We start from the raw sequence: 20,790 nt of genomic DNA, 5'->3' as shown, positions 1-20,790 counted from the left end.
GATTTTTTTCTTTCTTTCTTTTAAGAAGCATAATTACAGGGTCTGCTGGGATGTCCTGTGGCCAGAGGTAAATTGAAGGGAGGTGCCTGGGTGCCCATGCAGGACCTCACAGGTCACATTGCTCTTCCAGGTCACAAGAAGGTCCGGAAGAGAGATATCCCTCATGCCGTACTAGTGAGTCTTGTTGGGAATACAGCTGCAGTCATGGTCAGGCAGGGAAACCTCTGACCACCTGCAGTAAGGGCCAGCTGCTTAAGGACCACCTCACCTTCTAGAAATCAAGACCTGCACCAGTTTGCAGGGTGCTGAGGAGCAGACCGCACCAGCCATTCCAGCCGACACCACGGTATTCACATACACCCACTACAGCCCTAGAGAAGATTGCTCTGTAGCTCACCCCATTCACCCAACCCCATCCCAGACATAGGATGGGTCTGCATGATAGACCCTCTCTTGCGGATAACAGTCTCCAGGCTGCCCCCAGGGAATCAAGGCATCCTGGGAGCTCCCTCTCCAGCTCTGAAGGGGGGTCAGGCCACTCAGCTGGGTGCTCAGCACCAGGCAAGTTGAAGCCAAAAACAGTAGTCTCTAGACAAGACAGACAGGGTCAGCTGACGTTATTCCCCTTAAAGCAGCAGGAAAATGGTTAAAAGGTAAGATTTAGGGGCATATATCTCTGGCAGAACCACCAGGTGATCATATGTACACATTTCTCTACTCTAAGACCTAATTTTCCACCATTTCCCTTGATTTGCTGTTCCTTTTCTTCCATTTCCTTGATTTAGGGCCCAATTATTTCTTGTCCTCTTGCCAGTGAAACAAAATATTTCATAAGCACTCCTGCCGTTTCTCCCCACTCCCTCCCTCCTTTGGATGCTGGTTTCAATGCCTGACTCATGCCTCATGTTCTGCAAAATTTAAAGTATTTTAGTGAACACCTAATGATGATTTTACCATTTTTCTCAGTGATACAAACGGGATTTGGCATCAACGAGCTCGTTGCTGGAATTTAAGTGAGTCTGTAGCCCCCGCAGCTCTGGCACGTCTTTGCAAAGCAGTCCCTGGGGACTGTCACCTGGACATGATTTTCTTCTGATGAGACTGTGTCCTTCACCAGAGATGAGCCACATGCCCTGGGCTAGGCTGCTGGTGACACTGCTAGGATATGGAGAAGGGCAGGCAATTAATAGCTCATCTGGCTCCCGACCAACACACAGTGCCCTGCAAGAGTTGTGTCGGCAAAAGCAGCACAACTCTGGGAACAGAAGGCAACTTCCTGGCTGGACCACATCACCTTCTGATGTAGCTGCATGCCCAGGCCAGCCCCAGCCCTCCAGAGAGGAGGTGGGGACTGCTAACTGTACACAAATACATCTAGGGTCTCATCCTTCCAATGATACAGACAACAAATTCTGCCTTCATTGAAAGGAAATGTAAAGTGTAAGAAAAAAAAGGCAACTCCTGTCCCTGGTGGGTCCTCAGTTTAAACTTCTGAGCATAATCAAATCTTTCAAGTGGCTCATCACAGTTGGAACCTTGGGACCCACCCCAAGACTGCCACAAAGGACAGACTGACTTCTGTCAGCACACTGAGCACTAGCCCTTCAGAAGAGCGCCCGGCAAACACCCTACTCTCCCAGTGGAGCAAGTTTTACAATGGCTTTCCATCCTTCTTCCCCCCCCCCCGACTTGCATGATCACAGCATATAACATTTCTATAGCATCCTCCTACTAGTTCCCATAATCATATGCAAACCTGTCACAATATAACACAACCATGAAAAAGACAGTTAAAAGTGCTATTTCAATATTGCCAACCTTTCCCAAGGAGATGTATCCATAAAGTTAGGTGAGGAAGATTAGGGGACTGACAGCACTGATCAAATCAGAGGTTTTCTAGGCTTTGAGGAGAAAAAAAAATAAAGAAAAGCTAAAGTTTGCTCTGAATCAAGCGGAGCAAGGACTCAGTGTTAGGTCTCCTGTATTCTGAACTCATGTCTCAGATCCCAGTGACCTCTAACTTCCATGGCCATCATCAGCTGCTTACTTCTACCTGCTCCAAACACCATCTGAAACATTTGGAACCCTTGAAAGTAGCTCACCATAGAGCTCTAGCTTGGGTCACTCTCCAGAAGAGAGCAGCTGCTTGTGTCAGCAAGCTCTTGCTCCTAGATCACCTTGCTCATCATAATGGCACACATGAAATACCACCCCTCTGGTTTACACTGTGGCTGTATATGGTTTATAAAGAGCAGGAAGTTTAGCCAGCTAGGACAGGTAAACTCCACAGCTTCCCCTAAAGCCAGTGCCTCTTCTATATGCAATGGACATTTCCAGTGATTCTAGTCCTTCCAGTGGCTGGCAGTAACAAGGAGGAAAGATCTTGAGCTTTTGCTGGACAAGTTGAATCCTGTGACACTGTTTAGCCATACTAGACTTCCTGCTCCTCTGTTATGGGATTGAGCAATTTCACTCCAAAAAAGCTTTGCAAAATAACTGACCACCAAATGCCACCACAGTGAGACCTCTTTGGCAACACATGAGGGGACTGAGGTTTGTCAGGGGGAATCTTTATCTGAACTTAAGAAGCAGAAAACTAGCCCTCGGTAGAAACAGCAAGTAAGAAAGAAAAACAAATGAGGAGGAAACCTAAGAAAGGCTCTGCAGATTGGCTTGTGCAAAGGCATCCTCTCTTCACTGCTGGGACTACATAAGGCAAGATACCTCTATTTTGAGCATGTCCTGGGAAAGGCTTTTGGGACCCTGTCTACCACTCTGTGGGGCATCAAACCTGCTCTGAACCCCCTCTAAGGATCATCCCAGCTGAGAGCGTCTAAAATCCACTTGCAGCTTGGGGAACTTTGGGGTCACCCCATGGATCTGTACGATTCAGAGCTTTTAGAAGATGCTCATCAGGCTAACTTGATTCCTCTTCATGACTTGGTATGATCAGCTATATTAACTGTGTTGGCCTGGCTGGCCTGACATAGATTAATGTCATTTGTAATTTATCACATGGCTGTGGCAGGCTGGAAACATCACCTTCAGAGGTAGCTGACTCACCCTAAGCACACTGTTTTCCATAGGGCCAGCTAAGTATTGTTCAGTAGAGCAGCTTCCCTTCAAACTACCTGTCAACTTAGTACAAGCTTGACAGCCCCCCTAAAGCTACCATACCACAGTTCATATTCCTAGCAAGTACCATCACAGAGCTTAACTTCCCTGAAAAGTATTGGAAATAGTAAAAGCTGGCCATCAGGGCAGTTTTATATTGGACAGACATATTCTACATTGTAAAATGTGTTTGGAAGGACCATTATACTCCCTCTGTTGTCCTTCCTTAGAGGAAAGAAGAGAAATGTCTAGCCAGTGGTTCATAGCCCAGGGCAAGGGAAATACAACATCCTCCATAGCAGCCAGCAGAAGTACTGGGGAGCAGACACACACAGGGACTCTGCACAGAGACAGCACATCTAGCTTGCCAAGCGCTGTGCCACCACACTATCAAATCCAAACCACCTCTGGTAAGTCCTGACCTTTGCACCACTCTCCCAGCAGCCCAGGTGCCAACATGTTAATGAAAGAGGTGCTCATTAGCCCCAACCCTGAATAGAACAGTAGCGCATGGGTTGGCTCTCCAGATAACTAGAGTACAGTAGGCAAGCCATGTGCCTCTGCTGCCAGAAGAAATGTCTCCCATTAGATTTGACCAATAGATAAGCACAGGAAAGAGCTGTGTTTGGCTCACTAAGCCAGTATTTCTGTAGGAAATAGGTGCCTGTGCAGCAGAATCTAAATGCACCTTTAAAAAAACTAAAATCAGCCTCTACTCCATCTGATTGAGAAAAAAGCCTTTGGAAGGTAAACTAAGACAGGAGTGTTTGGTCAGAATTATGGGGAGGCTGAATAGCAAGTTGGAGAGGTCTGACTGAACTGAATCTATCCCTTGTGTGGAAGTTTAACTACATAACCTTGGAGTCCACTATAGTTTCCCTTGCTGCCTGGCAAAATCCACAAAGAAAGGAAGAAAGGGCCCTTAATGACCTTCATCAGTGACTTGGATGACATGACACAGCACACTCAGCAAGTCTGCAGATGACACCAAACAGGGAAGGAGAGGTGATAGCATCCAACATACAAGGAGAGGCTGAGAGAGCTGAGACTGTTTACTCCAGAGAAGACAAAGCTCAGGGGAATCTTATTCATGTGCATAAATACTTCACAGGAAGGAGTAAAGAGACCAGAGACATATTATTCTCAGTGGTAACAGGCATAAATCGAAAGACAAGAAATTCTATTTAAACACAAGACCTTTTTTTACTGTAAGGGTAATCTAACACTTTAACAGGTTGCCCAGAGAGGCATCCACCCTTGGAGGTATTCACTCACTGGATGTGGTCCCAGGCAGCCTGCTTTAGTTGACCCTACTTTGAGCAGGCAAGTTGGACTAATCAATTGCAAGACACTCCTCCAACCTTATGATTCTGTTGGATTCATGGTACCCTATTCTGATGCAGGGAACACGAGGAATATTGTTAGGGCCACAGCAGATCTTCTATCCCATGTCCCACCTCATCTAATTTCTGACAAAGGGTTGGATTCAAAAAGCTCTAGCACTTTCCTCAAAAGGAGCATTAAAAAACATTTAGAAGCTTCAGCCCTGGAAGAGCAGATGTCCACCAGAGATCAGTTTTTCCATTTATTCATGGGATGGATTGCATCAAAAGAGCCAGGGCAACCCTAAAACATGCAAGTCCTCAAATACTAAAACATTTCTAAGCCCCTACTTGCTAGATTGGAGCGAAAAAAAGCACTGAAGAAAGATGAAGCTTGGTTTACTGGACCCTCCTAATCAAGCTTAGTGCTTAGGATCAAAGATTAGTTGATTAAAATCCAATTTCAAAGCTTATTAACTTTTGAATGAGAAATGCTGCTATGGTGAGCTTACTCCAGCAGGCTATTTCTGGCTTGGCAGAAGTGGCTGGCAGAGAAGAACAGCTCTTTGCTTATCAGTACCCAGTTTAGACCCAGATGAGACAAGAGGATTTCACCTCCCCAGACCACTTGAAACAAAGACTACATGAACAAAGGGACTTCCTTTAAGCCAGCTATTAAAACCAGCTGTGCACTCCCTTTTCATACCACCCCAGTTCATGTGAAAGCCATGCAGAGCCATTGTGTTGCACTTCTGAGCTACTCAACATTTGTTTCCTTCCAAGATATTCTGGGCAGTCTGGCAACTGCCAGTTCTGTCATGAACTCTCTCGGTAACTTCAACCCATGTTCTCCTTGCCCAAGTGCAGCAAAGAGCGGGCTAACTGAAAAAAACAGGCCTCTGTCCTTGCAGCAGCTGTACCACCACATGCAGCTCTGTTCCACAGCACAAGGCACAAGATACCCTAGCCCTGGCAGTTGAGGAAGATGGTGAGCCAAGCTGAGATCTCTTTGCCACAGGGTTTTATCCCAGAAGATAAAAATCCCACTCCTAACCTGAAATCCCTTCAAGACCCTTAAGCATGTTTTAAAGCATGCAAGATATAGGGTAAAGCTGTGTGTGGAGATTCAGGGTTGAACACCTTCCTTATCCTAAGGACAAATAGGGGTTAAGCACTGCCCTTTGTCATCCCATCTCCTCCTGTTTGAGCTATGTTGCTTGCAGAGAGTTTCCCAGCTTCTCCCCTCTTCCCAGGCACAGCAACCATAAAGATGCAAACTGCAACACAGAATTCCATAGCTAACTTTTTCAAATTCTAAGAGCCCATTTTTTATCTCAGGTTTTTCAGAACATCTCTCACCTGGGAGACAATATTTAAAGTCAGCTGTGGCCCAGCAATGGGCTTCACCTCTTTTGCTGAAGGACTTGAGTTTATCATCTGAATGCAGCAGTTGCTTAGATCAGCTATTGACAGGGACTCACACATGTGCGACAGAGATGGCAACCGTGAAGCATCAAGGTCTGGGTCCGAGTCCGACTCTTGTCCACTCACAGTGAAATACATGACATCCTCAGAAAGCATCAGAACAAGAAGATGTTAACACCAAAGCAAAGGAAATAAAGGCAATTCATGCTATTGCACATGAAAGAGAAGGCAGCAGGTAGTCTGGGTGACCAAGTTTACTTTGAAGAGTGGATGGTGGCAGCTACATGATAAATACCTTGTTTCTCTGGGAGGCACCTTAGTACCTTCTTTCCTCTCTCCTGCTCTGCTCCAGGAATCACAGACACACACTGCCCAGCATAGCACGGCTGAACGAGCTCCACTTCACCACAGGGCTCTCAGACCCAACTCCAAATGGCCATGAGACCATTAAATGACACAGCAAACAGTAACTTGTCCCTGGTTCAATTAAGTCTGTCACCCAGTTAAAGTCTTCCATTCTTTAACTGGAAAAGCAGCCTTTTACAACCTGCCTCCTGTATACAGATGGGCATGAAGTATGCAGGAGCCCTTCAGAAGAATTCCTGCTCTAGCAGATCATGCCCTGGCTTTCAGAAAAGGAAAATCAGTTATTTCCATGTGTCTCTTGTCAATGATCAACCTAGGACCCAAGGGATAGCTCCAGCTACACACACACCCTCTAGGGGAAGGGAGCCCTATATACAACACAAACCAAAGCCCTTTCCCATCCTTACCAAACCAGAGCATGGGATGATGGCATACTTCACCTAAATAGGGACCCAAAGCTGTGATCCAGTCTCTGGAGCAAGCCCATAGGTATCTCTGAATACATAGAAAAATATTGGTACAAAAATGTAGTAGTATAATAGCTCCTCACTGGTGGTGAGGCAGCTACTGCCCTGGGAAAAGAGCATGCATTTCTCCTCCTAAGAGAGGCTGTGCAGAGCCTGCCATGGAAAGACAGGAAGTTTTTCTACAAATGACATCTTTTCACTGACATTACCTCTACCAAACAGAGTCTAACTCTCCTATTACACAACCTATACCATCACACTAGCCAAAAGAGCTAAGGGTCCCCACATAGCCTAGGACAAGGTCAGAAAGCACAGATTTTGCTAAGTGCCACACCTGAACTCCAGCCACATGTGCCCAAGACCAGTAACCCTGCAACCCTGCTGTCTCTTGCAAGCTACACCATGCTGCATGCTCCAGCAGCAAGCCACAACCAAGCTGTGAAACAACACTCAGAAGCAAAAGACAACACCAGATCACTCAGGCAAATGCTGAGGAGAGGTGACAGTAACAAGAAGGGTTATGTTTAGCCTCACATCTGTGCTGTTTGGAGGCTCTCTTCAGAGGAGGGAAAACAACATCTTAAGAATAAATTTTTTACTTGGAAAACATCCAGCCTGGGAATAAAAATAAATAAATAAAAACACTCTAAGAGAACAGGTAATTCAGTGGAGACAGGCTGTTGAACAAAAGAGGTCAGTGATTCGGGTAGCACACATGCAGGACCACCAGCAAAGGGAAAATCTAAGGAAAGCTTTCATCTCTGGGCCCAACAAGTAAGTTCCTGCTCCCCTGGCCTGGCTGTCACACCAGGATCATCTTGCAGGGGAAGGGAGGAAGCCCTGTTCTGCCTCCACTTTTCACAGCCTCCCTCCTACAGCAGAGGGAACTAGCTCCATTCTTCCCTGAGCTTTTCCATCCCAAAACCCAACAGAAACCCAGATGCCAGACAAGAACTAGGAGCTAATGGTGAAGGTAGCCCAGTGTGGAGAATATGCAAAGCCACTGGATCTGGGTCTCAATCTGGAACCAGCCACTTCATACAGTAGCCTAACATCACAGATCCCACCTGTAGCCTTCTACAAAAAGAACCAGTATTTCCTTCTCTAGCCTCATTCAGCCCCACCACACCAGGTCCCACCACAGCTGGTCCTGGACCACCTACTGCAACAGCAAGTACCATCAGAGGAGTAGAAAGGCACACAGTTTGCTCAGGACCAGCTCAAGCACACGTTTGCGAGCACATTCCCACCTAGTCTTCCAGCATTCTAGGACCTGGCACACCACAGCAGCAATAGGATCCTCCCCTGTCCTCTACACTCTGGTCCCAAGAAAGTAACACCATGTTCAGTTAAAATTCCACACAACCAACCACTTGGGCCACCTAATCCAACTCCAGACAGGCTTGCTAGGAACATTTCCCTATTACTGCTTCAACAGCAGGTGACAGATCTGAGCCTCACTGAACTAGAGGTGGTTGCAAATACAGTTGCCTTCCCCCAAAAACTAGGCATGTTTCCATCTGCCTTGACCCCCCCCACACCTTGCCTAAGGATGGAGTGACTGGCTTGAAAAATCAGTTCAAACCCCTCTAAGTGTTAATCCTGCACATTCAAATCAGAAACCCAAACCTCTAATTTACTTCACACTGAAGTCACTTAAATATAAGCATTGCTCCTGGTCCTACTTCTGTATTTACTTTTATGGTTGCAGGCATTATAATTGTTGTACTAACAGTGCTTTAGTTGTGATTATAAATACACAAACTCACATGCCTATGTATGTGCAGGCACACATCCACACACACTCACTCTTCTACCTCTTGAGAAATGGGTCTGTTCCGCTTTCTTCTGCTACTGATAAAATATTGATTAGGGAATTTGAAAATTTGAAATGATTTAGGAGTCCCTGGATGGGAAACGTAATGTACTGTGCCGGTCGCATTATGAGCCATCCATCACCTGTCAGCAAGCAGCAAGAAAGTGACAGAATCAATACAAACGTGTCTGACGATGGGTTTAACTCATTTCCCTTCCCCCTCGGGCAACGGCTAGAGCATCCCAGCTGGAGAGGAAGGGAGGCTTGGTAGCTAACCCTAGGCCAACCTCAACCCACCTGAAGTGCAAAGGGGTTAACTTCTTTCTTGCCAATCCAACCACACCAGGGCCAAGAGCTGAGGTGAGTGCCCTCAGCAGCTCTCCCTGGGGAGCAGGGCCAGGACAGCCAGCCAGGAATTGCTAATACAAACCCTGAGGGCTGTGCTCATTTCACGAGCCCTCATGTCAGCTCACAGAGCTGTTTGAGATGGTCTGGGATACTGAAGACTTCCACGTGGGTCACAGAACCCGCATGGCTCCTACTGAGACTGCTTTGACTGACTTAAGCAGGGTATATTTGTCACTGAGGCCTCCCAGGGCTGGTAAACATTCTCCACTTCTGCCTCCCCCAGCACACTTTACCCCATGGCACACTCCCACAGCCTCACATACTGTTACTCTGCTCTCGGAGTGACCGTGCCAGGCAGCACCACAGTATAAATCCCCGGCTGACTTCCCTACCCATTGCTGCCATGCACATCATCAGCATTGACTTTCCTTCTGCATCACCCACTTTCAGTTAGCACAGGCTGATCCAGCTCCTCAATACATCACAGAGCTTCTTCCTTAAAGTGCCTATTGCTCTTACTAGCTTCAGGAGTTTTAAAACAACAAAAGGGGGAGTGGAATCCATCCATAAGGTGATATATTATCCTCCCGCACTTTGCAGATGGATTCAATTGGCCTGTGATCCTATTTTGCAGATTCCCTCAGAGCACTGTAATTCATCCTGCAAAGTATTTCAAATGAGACTGGACAGAGCACTGGAGAAATGATAGGGGCTGAGCAGGCTCCTATGAGCAGGCTATCGCTCATCTGTTATTAGAGTTAATTATTCTGAGGGCACACCGCAGGAGGTGATGGCAGCACAAGGGCAGCTCAAACAAGGCTGACAGAGTGGCTCAGGCCCAGAAAGGCTGTTTCGAAAGATGCTCTTCAAGTCAGCCCACCATGGGACACATACAGCAGCAGCATTAACACTGGCTGCAGAGCACGTGGTGTGGCACAAGGGATGGGAACAGGAGAAATGGGGATGTTCCTGAGCACAAGGCACCTTTTGACTTGCCAACTGTGCAGTGGAAGACTCAACAAGCTGCTAGGTGGGAGCAGCGAGGATCTCCAAGCTTGCCCCTTGATTGGCTCTTCTCTATCACGACAGAAGCCTGATAGACATCTCCTCACAACACCTTTCAAGGCTTCAGGGTGGCAGCACTGGCCAATAGATACAGGAGCAAGCATTTGTCATCTTGGCAGTTCTTTTCTCCTCTGTTCTTTCTGCAAGGGTGAAGCTTCAGTTTTAAGGCAGAGTCAAGCCACCACCTTGGCTCAGCTGTTCTACAGGCAGCAGAAACAGCCAGAAGGGTGCCAGAGCCCAGCTCCGTCATGTCAGCTGATGATGTGGCTGCAGGTAAAGCTTCTTGAACAAAACCTCCTCATTTATTTTGCTTTTAATTCCATTATTTAATAGACTGCAAAACTCTTAATGGGAGTCCCAACTACTGTGTCTGTTCAATTCACTCTGGATACGTCCCTTCTACCTTACTATCCCTAATAGACTCTATAAATGGTTTCCAAATCCAGCAGAAGTGGTCTATTTGCTGCCTAGTATACCATGTAATCTTTTGCAGAGGTGGTATTGATCTTATTAAACTCCAGCCATTGAGTCTTCAGATGTGTCTCAGCATTTGCTTTCCTAAAGCAAAGCAAAGCACCTCTTCCAGCCCCACAGCACAGGTGACAGCACCAGCCTACAGTGACCCAGAGGCAAGGCAATTACTGCATTTCTGAGAACAATTTAATAGTCACTAGAGCCATGGCTGTAGGGTCCTTAGTCAGAAGCAATACCCCATCTCAAAAAGAAATGTCCAAGTCATTTTAACTGTAAGGGACAGAAATTAGGGACTAATTCAGCCCGTAACAGGTACTGAATGCTGAGCCCAGAAGCAGCTCTGCTTGTGGCTAATGGATTTTGCACACTAAGACTGGCTCAGAGCTCTCAGCTCACTACTCCAGGACACTCACAAGACTCATTTGCAGCTGCCTTGTCAATTTTTCCTCACCCATCCACAAAAGAAGAAACTCATGCAATTATTTGCACAGTCCTCTCCAAACAGCTAACCATTCCCTCAGCACACAAACAGGCTCCAGCTGAGAGAGAAGAGGCACAGAATGGTGAGAGGCTGCAGGAGGCCAGACAGGGGAAGAGGCCCCAAGCCACAAAGCACAACGTTTGAGCTCTTTAAAAAAATTATATATATATATATATATATATATATATATACACACACACACATCTGTATGTGCAGGTATATGAGGATCACCTTTTTGGAGAAAGGCAGCACCACAGTGTGCTGGGAAGGTAGAAATGTAGAACACAGTTTAACCAGATGCTTATCTGACAGACCATCAGTGCTGGGTTATGTTCCCAGGCTGCCCTTGCAGTGACATCCAAGGAGAGGACAGATGGCAGCTCCACAGAGCAGCATTACAACCATGACTGGTGTCTTTCCTCTAGATGAGGCTCTCATGCTGCAGCTTACAGCAGTCACCGGAGGAGGTGGTGATAAGTGGCCACTGTCTGGCCCAGAGGCATTGGGGTACCAAGTGGAAGGGAGAAAGAGTCACGGCTTCCATCTCTTCACCATTTGCACTGACCCAATTGTGTCAGCCCTGCTTGTCAGCTCATCTGTCATGGGGCTGGTTCCTGCTGGGGCCTCAGGACCTGTGAAGGTAGCTGCACATGTTAGACTATTCATCTTCTCAGGTTGTTGGGACAAGGGGTCTGACAGCCTTATTAGTTATCCCACAAAGCAGAGCCCGAACACATCCTCAGAGAGGACAGAAAATAACCCCAGGGAACAGGGGAACACCACAAGCCACATGCCTCCCAACTCCCCAGGCCTCAGAGGAAGGCAAAGCAGCAGCACAGCCTGAACACTGAAATCTTTGCTAGAAATACATGGAAAAAAAACTCTGAAAGCTGAAGCTTTGACTCATCTGACATCTTTCCTTAGCCAACTTTCCATAGGTAAGTTGTGATTGCTAGTGGGCAGGGATTATCCCCAGTTTTTGCACTAACCTTTCAAAGCTTTATCCTGGGCTGTGCCCAAGCTGGGAGGTAGGACAGCAACATTTTAAGGCTCATGCTCCAGCTCCAGAGCTCTTTCAGGAAGAGACACAGGCCCAACACTCATTTGTGCTAGGACCAAGACAAATTGGTGGACCAAGACAAATTTGCTGGACTGGTGTCATGGAGATCTAGACTATCCCTGCACCACCCTCAATTAATCATACAGCCTTCAAGAGGTGCATTGCTCTGGCAACCAGCCAGCTACCCACACGTGGCTTTCTAGAAAGAGGAAGAAATATTACTCCAACAGCCCAAAGAAAGAAGTCATCCATACCTATGTGATGCCCACATGTCCTGGAAGCAGCAGGTAGGGACCTGCATCTCTACACCACAGCAGAACCAGGATGCATACAATGGCTCACCAAAGCACTGAAAGCACCAGGCACAGCAGTTGGGTGACTAAGAAAAACAACGTCCTACTAGCCCTCAAGACACATCAGTGGGAAGAGCTGCTTCAGCAGAATAACAAAGAAGTGCTCTGCTCCCAAAGTTGCCAAAACAGTGCTCCTCCAACCAGTACACGTGTTTCCAAGTGACACACATATACCCAGGCTGTGCATCAAGGCAGCTCTTGTATATGCTGGCTTTTGGGTAGGGATGTCCATGTGCATGATTATAAACCAGTCAGTCACTGTCACGAAAGGCTGCCCACCTGCCCTGCCAACATCTCCATCAGGGCAGGAACCCAGCCAGTACTTGGTCCAGGATCTATCCCAGCTGCTCAGGACACAGTCAGAAGCCAGAAACCAAGCAAAGGCTTAGTAAAATGGAGTGTGCTGTCAGTGGGAAGGAGCAGAGACAGCTCTTTAAGCAAGTCATTTCAATTGCCTTGAGCAAACAGGTTGTTAAAATGATGGAAATAAATGAGTTGTTTGAGCAGCCTCGGAAATGCTTTCAGAGAAATCTTTCAGGTAAGAACACTGATTGCAAATACTTATTAACTGCTCCCTCATTATCAAAGAGATGTGATATGTATGTTTACATATTTTGATACATTTTTATTAATCCTACTTACTGTTTAATTCTCTAAAACTGCACAGAACTGTCACCAAGCAACTCCCTAAACATAGCCTCAACTTCTGCACAGGCAGGCTTGGGCACTGGAGAAGTCACTTGAGCATCTGCCTGTACCAAGGAACATGTGTCACCAGTGTTAGACCTGAAATGGCTCTTTTGATTGCAGCCCCCCAGAAAGGAGGATCTTACTTTAGATGATGCATGCGAGGGTCATTTACCCACCTTTGTCCACTCATGACAGCACCAGCCAGGAGACCTGTAATTCAGCCTCCTGTCTCCAACAACAACCAAGCTTGATGCTAATGGAAAGAACTGAACAGAAGGTGGAACATGGAGGTGTTTTCCCAGGACATTTCTCCAGCTCCTAGCAGCCCAGCACTTAGAAACTCTCAAGCTATAAATCACTCCAGGGCTGTGTTTAAACCCATCATCAAGAGTTATCTGCCATGAAATTACCAAATTCCTTTGTAAATGTTCATGATATTTTTTTGGCCTCCACAGCATCCCAGGAAAGTTTACAGGGCTGAATGAGTCCCTACCCCCCCACTCCCAGCATGTAGTGCTGTTTGGTTTAAACCTGCAGCCCACTGTTTTTGGTGGGGAGGCCCAGCTTCTTGCCCTGCAGGAAACAACAAACAACTGCCTCCTAATCAGCTTTTTGGGTGATTTTATAGGTGTGTCTCAAGTCCTCCTCATTCATGTCTTTTTCAAGCTGGTGAGTCCCCATCTAGACTATCCTCAGATGGAAGCTGCAACACCATCAATTTACATAAAGCACAGCTCCCTGCTCCAATCAACATCATCTCCAGCAGCGTCAGCGTGAGTGATGCACTGTGCTGGGACAAGGGTTCTCCTCTGGGGCTCCTCACTGGAGCTGTTCTTCCAATGGAGAACCTGAAGGTCTGTTTATTTTAAGCAAGGCTTGAGAGATGCACAGGCAGAGGATGAGTGAAGAGGTTCCCTGCCTCCACATGACCACACAGCCTGTCACAGGCCACTGCCTCAACAAGAGACAAGATCTTCCCCTGAGGAGGGCCATGCTGGAGGGATGCACAGACTGTCACCTCCTGGCTACTTGGTCAGGGGTTTCTGTTCAAAGCAGAGGCATCACGCTGACAGACAGATCCCAGTAGGCTTCCACAGCCTCTGTCACTCCACTGGAAGTAAAGGGTCCCACTAGCTCTCCTTCCAGTAATCCTGCCCAGCGACTGCAGTGTCCCAACTAGTAAGTGCCCTCTGAACACACAAGAAATATGTAGTCTGCAAACTGCACCCGCCACAGAGATCACAGTTGGTCCAAACACATTTTGTTTTCAAAAGGAGCAAAATACTGCTGAAAACGTGGTGTGCTGCCAAGTCATGGATTCTTCATCATCAGCACCTCACCTTCAGAGTGCACACAGCACCGGCTGGTGTTTGCAAGAAAAAATGGGAAATATCCTCTCTCCACATATAGCTGTTACAAAAAGCGCTTCATCAGAATGGTAAACCCAGCAGGGCCCAAAGCAGATAGGCTCACAGGTAAGAACTGACAGGCATGGTATATCTGATGGCCTTCATTCCCTGGCAAACCTAAAAAAAGACCAGTTGCAGCTTTCTGTATACAGCAAGGGTGTTGTCTTGGTGTCACAATTTTCATACCATTAGAACAAAGATGATGGGCCACAGAAACCAGATGTGTTTTGGTATTGAGCTTTAGGCCCTCAGCATCTCTGCAGAGGCCCAAAACAGAACCCAACACTTTGCCACAAAAGACAGTCCTAACGTCACTTGTGAGTGAAACCCAGGTTCACTTCCCAGCCACGCACCCTCTGCAGACACCTCCACCAGATGGGATAACACATTAGCCCCAGAACACCATACCCTGTTTACTTCAATCCTAATCCAGTGCCGGCAAAGCTCACAGAGAAGTATAACAAACAAAGCATCTCTTTCACCAGCACCTAAGTAGAGCCTGCACACTCAAAGCTTTGAACTTGCCTATATAGCTCATGCAGCATTTTCACCGCAGAGAGAACACAGCAGCAAGACTTCACGGACTGATTTTACCCCTCCCTCACTGCAGCTGTGTGGTCCCAGGGGCCTTAATTAACCAGCATGTATTCTTGCAGGGAGCTGTTCTATAGGAACATTTACATGCTCAACTCCTTTGGACAGGTTCAGAGGCAGGCAGCTAATCCTCTCCCAGGTCTCAATGTCATATCAATTTCCTGTTCGAAGCTGAGCTCTCTCCATCAGGGTTTTTAAACTAATGAGATGTACCGAGGACTTCAACTCTGGGAATATCAAATGCAGAAGGTTTCAATTTCATTCGATTTTCATGTGATCTTCCCTTCATAATTAACACCATACAGTATGTAACACCTCTTCATCCTACCACTAGATACAATCTCCACTGAAGACAAACATGTCAAGAAAGGTGACACATCACTCTACACTGCCAAAACCTTCTAACAGTTGGAGTTTTTTCTTTTTATCCCCTCTGCAAATATAATCCACATCCTCAAGGTAATATTCAGAGCTTTAAATCTCCAAGAGCAGTGGCATATGTCCCTCAGGGCTCACAGGTACAGCAGCCCCTCTTGTTTTTCACTCACATGGATTATTCTCTGACACACTGGTGCATGGGCACAGGCTCAGAGGACACTCTGTAGGTTTGTCTTTCCTACCATCAGAGGGCTAAGGATCTCCAGTGTGTCGGAGCAAAGATGAGGAATTGTGAAACCATTCTGCATCTTTCCCAAAGGCAGCCCTAGTCTTCTGCCTGGTGAATGTGCCTTTTCCTCTTACTTCTGCCACAACCCTCCCAAGGCCATGCTAACCAATTGCAGAACCGATTAGCCAGTTCCCTGGGCACATGATACTCCTACACCAGCCATGCTCTTCTGTGAGTTTTTGGGTAACTGGAGGGAAGGATCAGCTTTCTGATCTGTTCATACCTTGCTTACTGTAAAAGGAAGCCAGTTTGACCAGGCTGCCAGACATGGTGATAAGAATTAACACACAGCCATTGGCTCCCACCTTTGGATTTCGTCCTTAACAGTTAAATGAAGGAGGTGATCAACTTTGTAGAATGCAGGTAGATTTCAGGCCCTGAAGGCTTTCTACACTGCTAAGACACAGCTGACTGCAGCGGCCATAAGCTTGGAGAGGACACAAGCCAACACGTGTCCTTTTTTAGATCTAAGTGAGCTCAGCTGTGCCACATCTGGCAGGACCTGCAGGAAAGGCAGTGCTCCTCTTGATCAGAGGATTTTGGAATGGTCCCTCTGTGTAGCAAAAGTCTGCACAGCAATATAGCATGATGCGAAAACCCGGTCAAGGCACAATTCCTACAGGCACCGGTATACAAAGGTTTTTAGGAAGGATGTATGTATTTTAACGGCCATTATATAATCAGACACTGCCAAATTCCTATGGCCCTGATCCAACAGAAATCCATGCAGAAGGATCTTCCTTCAACCTCTGTGGCAAGGGAACACCCAAGGTAGGAAGGGAAGAAGATACTGCTTTAAGCACAAGCAGAGCAAGTGAAGTCTGTTCTACTCGAGGAGAGAAGCAGATTATTCTCCAGAGGTAAGAAAATAAGAGCTAACAACTATCTACCACATACAGCTTAACCCTGGGCTCTCCTTTCAGGAGCCACATAAGGACTCAGAGCAAGATCTGGGGTCCTCTCTCCATGTTAATCTTTTGAGGAACAACTCTGCTGCCATTCAAGCCTGGATATTAAATATATACTGATTAAAGGCAGCATGCACTGTTTAATATATTCCAGATTAGTATGTAAAAAGCCTCATTTTTCCAAACCCAACTGTTTTATTTACAAGATCTCAGTTGTAATCCTGACTTTTCCACACAGGGTAGCAGAATCTGGGAGGGACTTGCCTGGATTAATTCAGCAAAAGCTCGCTTCCTGCAGACTCCAATTTATGCTCTACTCTTGTGCATATAACAACCACCATCACATTCCTTATGGCAATTCCCACCCACTACCAGCAGCCCAAAGAGACCATTTTAATTGATGTTGCATTGCATCTGCCCTTGCCCCAATCCCAGCTCAGCACCTTAGAACATTAGGTTCCATTAACCAGACCATGTGCCAGCTGAAGTTGCAACCAACAAACTCCCCCATACCTGCAGCATTCAAAACATCCCTCCCCTGCTGATGCTCATGTTGTTGTGCAGAGCCAGCTTCAGAAAAGCCAGTCTCATACTGCTGCACCAGGAGCCTGCAAGCTCAAAGTCCTGAGCAGCACCTCAGAGCAGAGTTCATGAACACTTTATTATCACTCCATCACGGAGTTCCGCGCACTGCCCAGCAGCTCCAAATGAGCTCTCCGCAGCCATGACAGCACCACAGGACCACCAAGGTTTCATTAATATTCATGTACCATTGACACTCAAGCAAGCAATGAAAGCTTGCTTTCTACAGTGTTATCATTAAGCGAGGTGAAACAAGTGACCTTCCAAGACCAGCTGCGTCACAGATATCACCAGGAGCTGAAGGGACAGAGACAAGGTCATCACCCAGCACTTCTTCTAATAAATAACAGTTCTAAATGAGCATGGCCTTGCCATGCCCAGCGGGACCCACGTGAGACCGAAAGCATCTGGGAAGTGGATGCCTGAACTGCAGAGCCAGGAAAGGCAGTGCCTTCTTGCAGCAGCCCTTCCCGAGAGGCAGGGCAGCCAGTTGTGCCATGCAGTGGGAAGTGAGGGAGCAAAGATCTCACCAGCAGATTAGGTGTGTGATTCTGAAATAAATCATGGCGTTAGGGCACAGTTAGTCCAGCTCAGTGGAAACACGCACACCTCCCTTTACAAGCTGGTAGCATTTAGGAGCATCCCAGAGCATCCTTGAAGCATGCCAGCTCAGAGTATTTCGCAGAGAGCTCCCCCAGGCAGCAGTTACAACACTCCACATAGCAGAGACTTGATCTCGAATTACAGACCCTAATTGCTGTTATCAGTCAGAGTAACAATTAGCATCAGGTTTATGCATTTCCAGTTTTCTCAGGAGAGGATGCAGAAGGAAAAGAGAGCCTCAGCCCCAGTTTACTTCGAGTTCACTGGGAGGCCACAAGAAACTCAGACAAACTTCGCAGGCACCCATTACCCAGGATATTTACCACCTCTGAAACAACCAAAGCCACACAGAAAAAAGCTCCTCCAACCTTCCTAGTCCGAGCAGCCAACCATCCCAGTCTGAGCAGCCAACCATCCCACCTCTACATTTCCACAGAAATAAGCTAATAGAAGACCACATCTCACCAAAACCAAGATGCCCTCCCTGCTGTGAGAAGTCACCATCACCCATAGTCTCTCCTCTTTTTTTTTGCTCCTCCACTGAAGACTGATATCCAACTCACACACATTATATGTGCACAAGATAAGGTTGATTCAGCCTCTTCATTCTTCTATGACTCTGGATCTCCATAACCCCATGATACTGAGACTGAATAGTGCAACAGGCCACATGCAAGCAAGGAAACTCCTGTACCCCCACATCCATGGCTGCACACTGAGCTGCCTATAAGGGGCTTTGCAGCATGCTATTTCAGAAAAACTTTGCTTCATGTTTCCTTGTAACTTCTGGGGGATCAAGAATGGAGTCAGTAATTAAGGATATGCAGGGTGATCCCAAAATCACAAGACTTCTAAAAGCATTTGCCAGATCTGCAAACTTATACCAGCAGAAACTCATCTGTGCTTATCATTTCCCTCCAAAAAAGAGGTTGCCTGAGGAACAGGAGAGACCATGTTCAATCGCATAAATGTTTAATGCCCAAGGTGAGAGGTACATACAGCTCACCCCCTTTAAACTAACTCAAAAGACCAGAGGACAGCAAAAAGCATAAAGCCAAGATGGCAACATGTTCACCCTCACAGAAGGTCACCCCACAAGCACTGCTGCCCAAATCGTCCTACGGCTGGGACTAAGGGACATAAGGGTGTATGGGCACAGAGCTACAGCAAACAGAGCTGTGAGGACACACTACAGCCCCAGTGCAGCCGGGTGGCCCTCCTACCCACACCCAGAGGCAGAACGATCCCAGGACTAAAAGCTCCATCCCCAGGAAACCCACTGGAATTGTGTGCTGCAGTCAGCCAGACTTACCCTGCGCAGCATCCCAGGCTTGACCGGTCACTTCCACCTGTGTATCCCTGTGAGCCAAACAGCCCTGGATGGAGGGAGAGCATGGTGAGCAGCTCTCAGGGTGTGTTTGCAGCGTCTGCCCAGCCAGAAGCCCTGAGTTTGCACTGCCCTCAGCAGCCTTTGTTAAAAAGCAAACAGCCCCAGCACTACAGATGCTCATACTTCTGGATGCATTTTAAAGTCAGATACCTACATGCTTGCTCACTGCCCCAGTGCTCATAGCACATACACCCCCCCTCCCCACCCCAGGCAGCCTGGACCAGGGCCCACAGCCTGCTGTGCGCAGGTCTTGGCCCCACAGCCCGTGAGGAATGGGCTCTGGCCCTACAGTCTGCTGCAAACGGGCCTTGGCCTCCGAGCCTGTCACGATGGGGACACAGCACCACAATCTGCAGGTCCCAGCCATACAGCCTGCCACAAGCAGGTCTTGGCCCCAAAACCTATCAAAAGTGGGCCCAAAGCTCACATTGTCACAAGCAGGTCTTAGCCCCTACAGCCCATCACAAGGGGGCCGGGGCCCACAGCCTGCGGCAAGCAGGTCTCGGCCCCACCCGTTATCACAAGGAGGGCCGAGCCCCATCGTCTGTCACGGGTGAGTCCGGTCCCGCAGCCCTGCGACAGCCGCCCCCGCCGCCCCCCCCCGCAAGGCCACCGCTTTCTGCCCACACGGGGAAGCGGCGAGGGAACAACCCCCGGCTCCGCCTCCGAGGACGGGGCGGGTGTACATTAACATGCAGCGCGGTGCGCGCTGGGTACCGCGGTGCTCACCCTGAGCTAGAAGCAGAGTCGCTGCCCGCGCATATATAGTGCTGCCGGGGAAAACCTGGAGCGTCCGGGGGAAGCTCACCGCCGAGGCCACGCACTGGGTGCGCGTCACCCCGCCCCGCCTCGGGGAAGGTCTGAGGGAAGGGCCGCCCGCGGCTCCAGCAGAGCCCCGCCCGCGACGGGCGGGTGAGCCACCAGAAAGGGGGGGCGCCGGGAGGGCCGGCCTGGGCAGGAGAAGCCGAGCAGGGTCCGGGGCGGGTCCTGCCCCCCACGGAACCTCCGGTGGATGCTCGATGGCCCCGCGGTGCTTTGAGACAGACTCACGGCCGGCGATTGCTGAGTCCAATGGGTGAGGTGGGGCATCGCCCTACAACCCAATTCAGACTACTCTCCCCCGGACACCCTTTTCTGCCTCACGTACCCTTTAACCCGCCCAACACACTGGCGGCAGAGCCTGGGCAAACAACCAGACGACATTGTGTGGGATTTATTCCATCTCCTGCGCTGCCACAGAGAGGTGGTGGCCCATGCCGTGCAACACAGCCTCTTGATAGCTCAGAAACCTCCACACACATGTTAGAGTGCCAACGTCAAAAATGCTCCTCACATCAGAAAAGAGGTTGCTATTACCATCCTTCTCCAAGGAAAAGGACGACATTTCAGCCCCCTGACAGCCAGCTTGAGTCCCACGCAGGTTTACAGGGTATCCCCACCATCAGCCTTGGAAACAGACCAGCTCCCAGGGCTCTCATCAATCCCTTACCCACCCGGCGAGCATGGATGGGAGCTGGTAAGGTTTCAGCAAGGGCTCACCCGCCTGTTTCCTCTCCCAACTTTGCAACAGGCATTACCATCACTAGCAACCACACAGGAGACACAAATGCAGGGACAGGAGACACCTGAGGTTACCTCATCCGTCTGCCAACGCAC

The 20,790-nt window shown here is 48.2% G+C and overlaps 1 long non-coding RNA gene across 1 annotated transcript in view; it reads right to left on the bottom strand.

Annotated features, from left to right (window-relative positions):
* The window catches only part of LOC130608935 (uncharacterized), a 37,456-nt gene extending 18,340 nt beyond the window's left edge, over window positions 1–19,116 (bottom strand). The window contains exon 1 of the long non-coding RNA XR_008974675.1: window positions 19,057–19,116. This is a non-coding gene — a long non-coding RNA (uncharacterized LOC130608935). The remainder of the gene's footprint in view (window positions 1–19,056) is intronic.
* Window positions 19,117–20,790: the final 1,674 nt, after the last annotated feature.

The sequence above is a fragment of the Pezoporus wallicus genome, unplaced genomic scaffold (assembly GCF_028554395.1).
Source record: "Pezoporus wallicus isolate ANWC-B61680 ecotype Strahan unplaced genomic scaffold, APGP_CSIRO_Pwel_v1 scaffold_7107, whole genome shotgun sequence".
NCBI classification, from domain to species: Eukaryota; Metazoa; Chordata; class Aves; order Psittaciformes; family Psittacidae; genus Pezoporus; species Pezoporus wallicus.
Note: the sequence above shows the minus strand (reverse complement) of the source record. Positions and strands in the feature narration are given on the sequence as shown.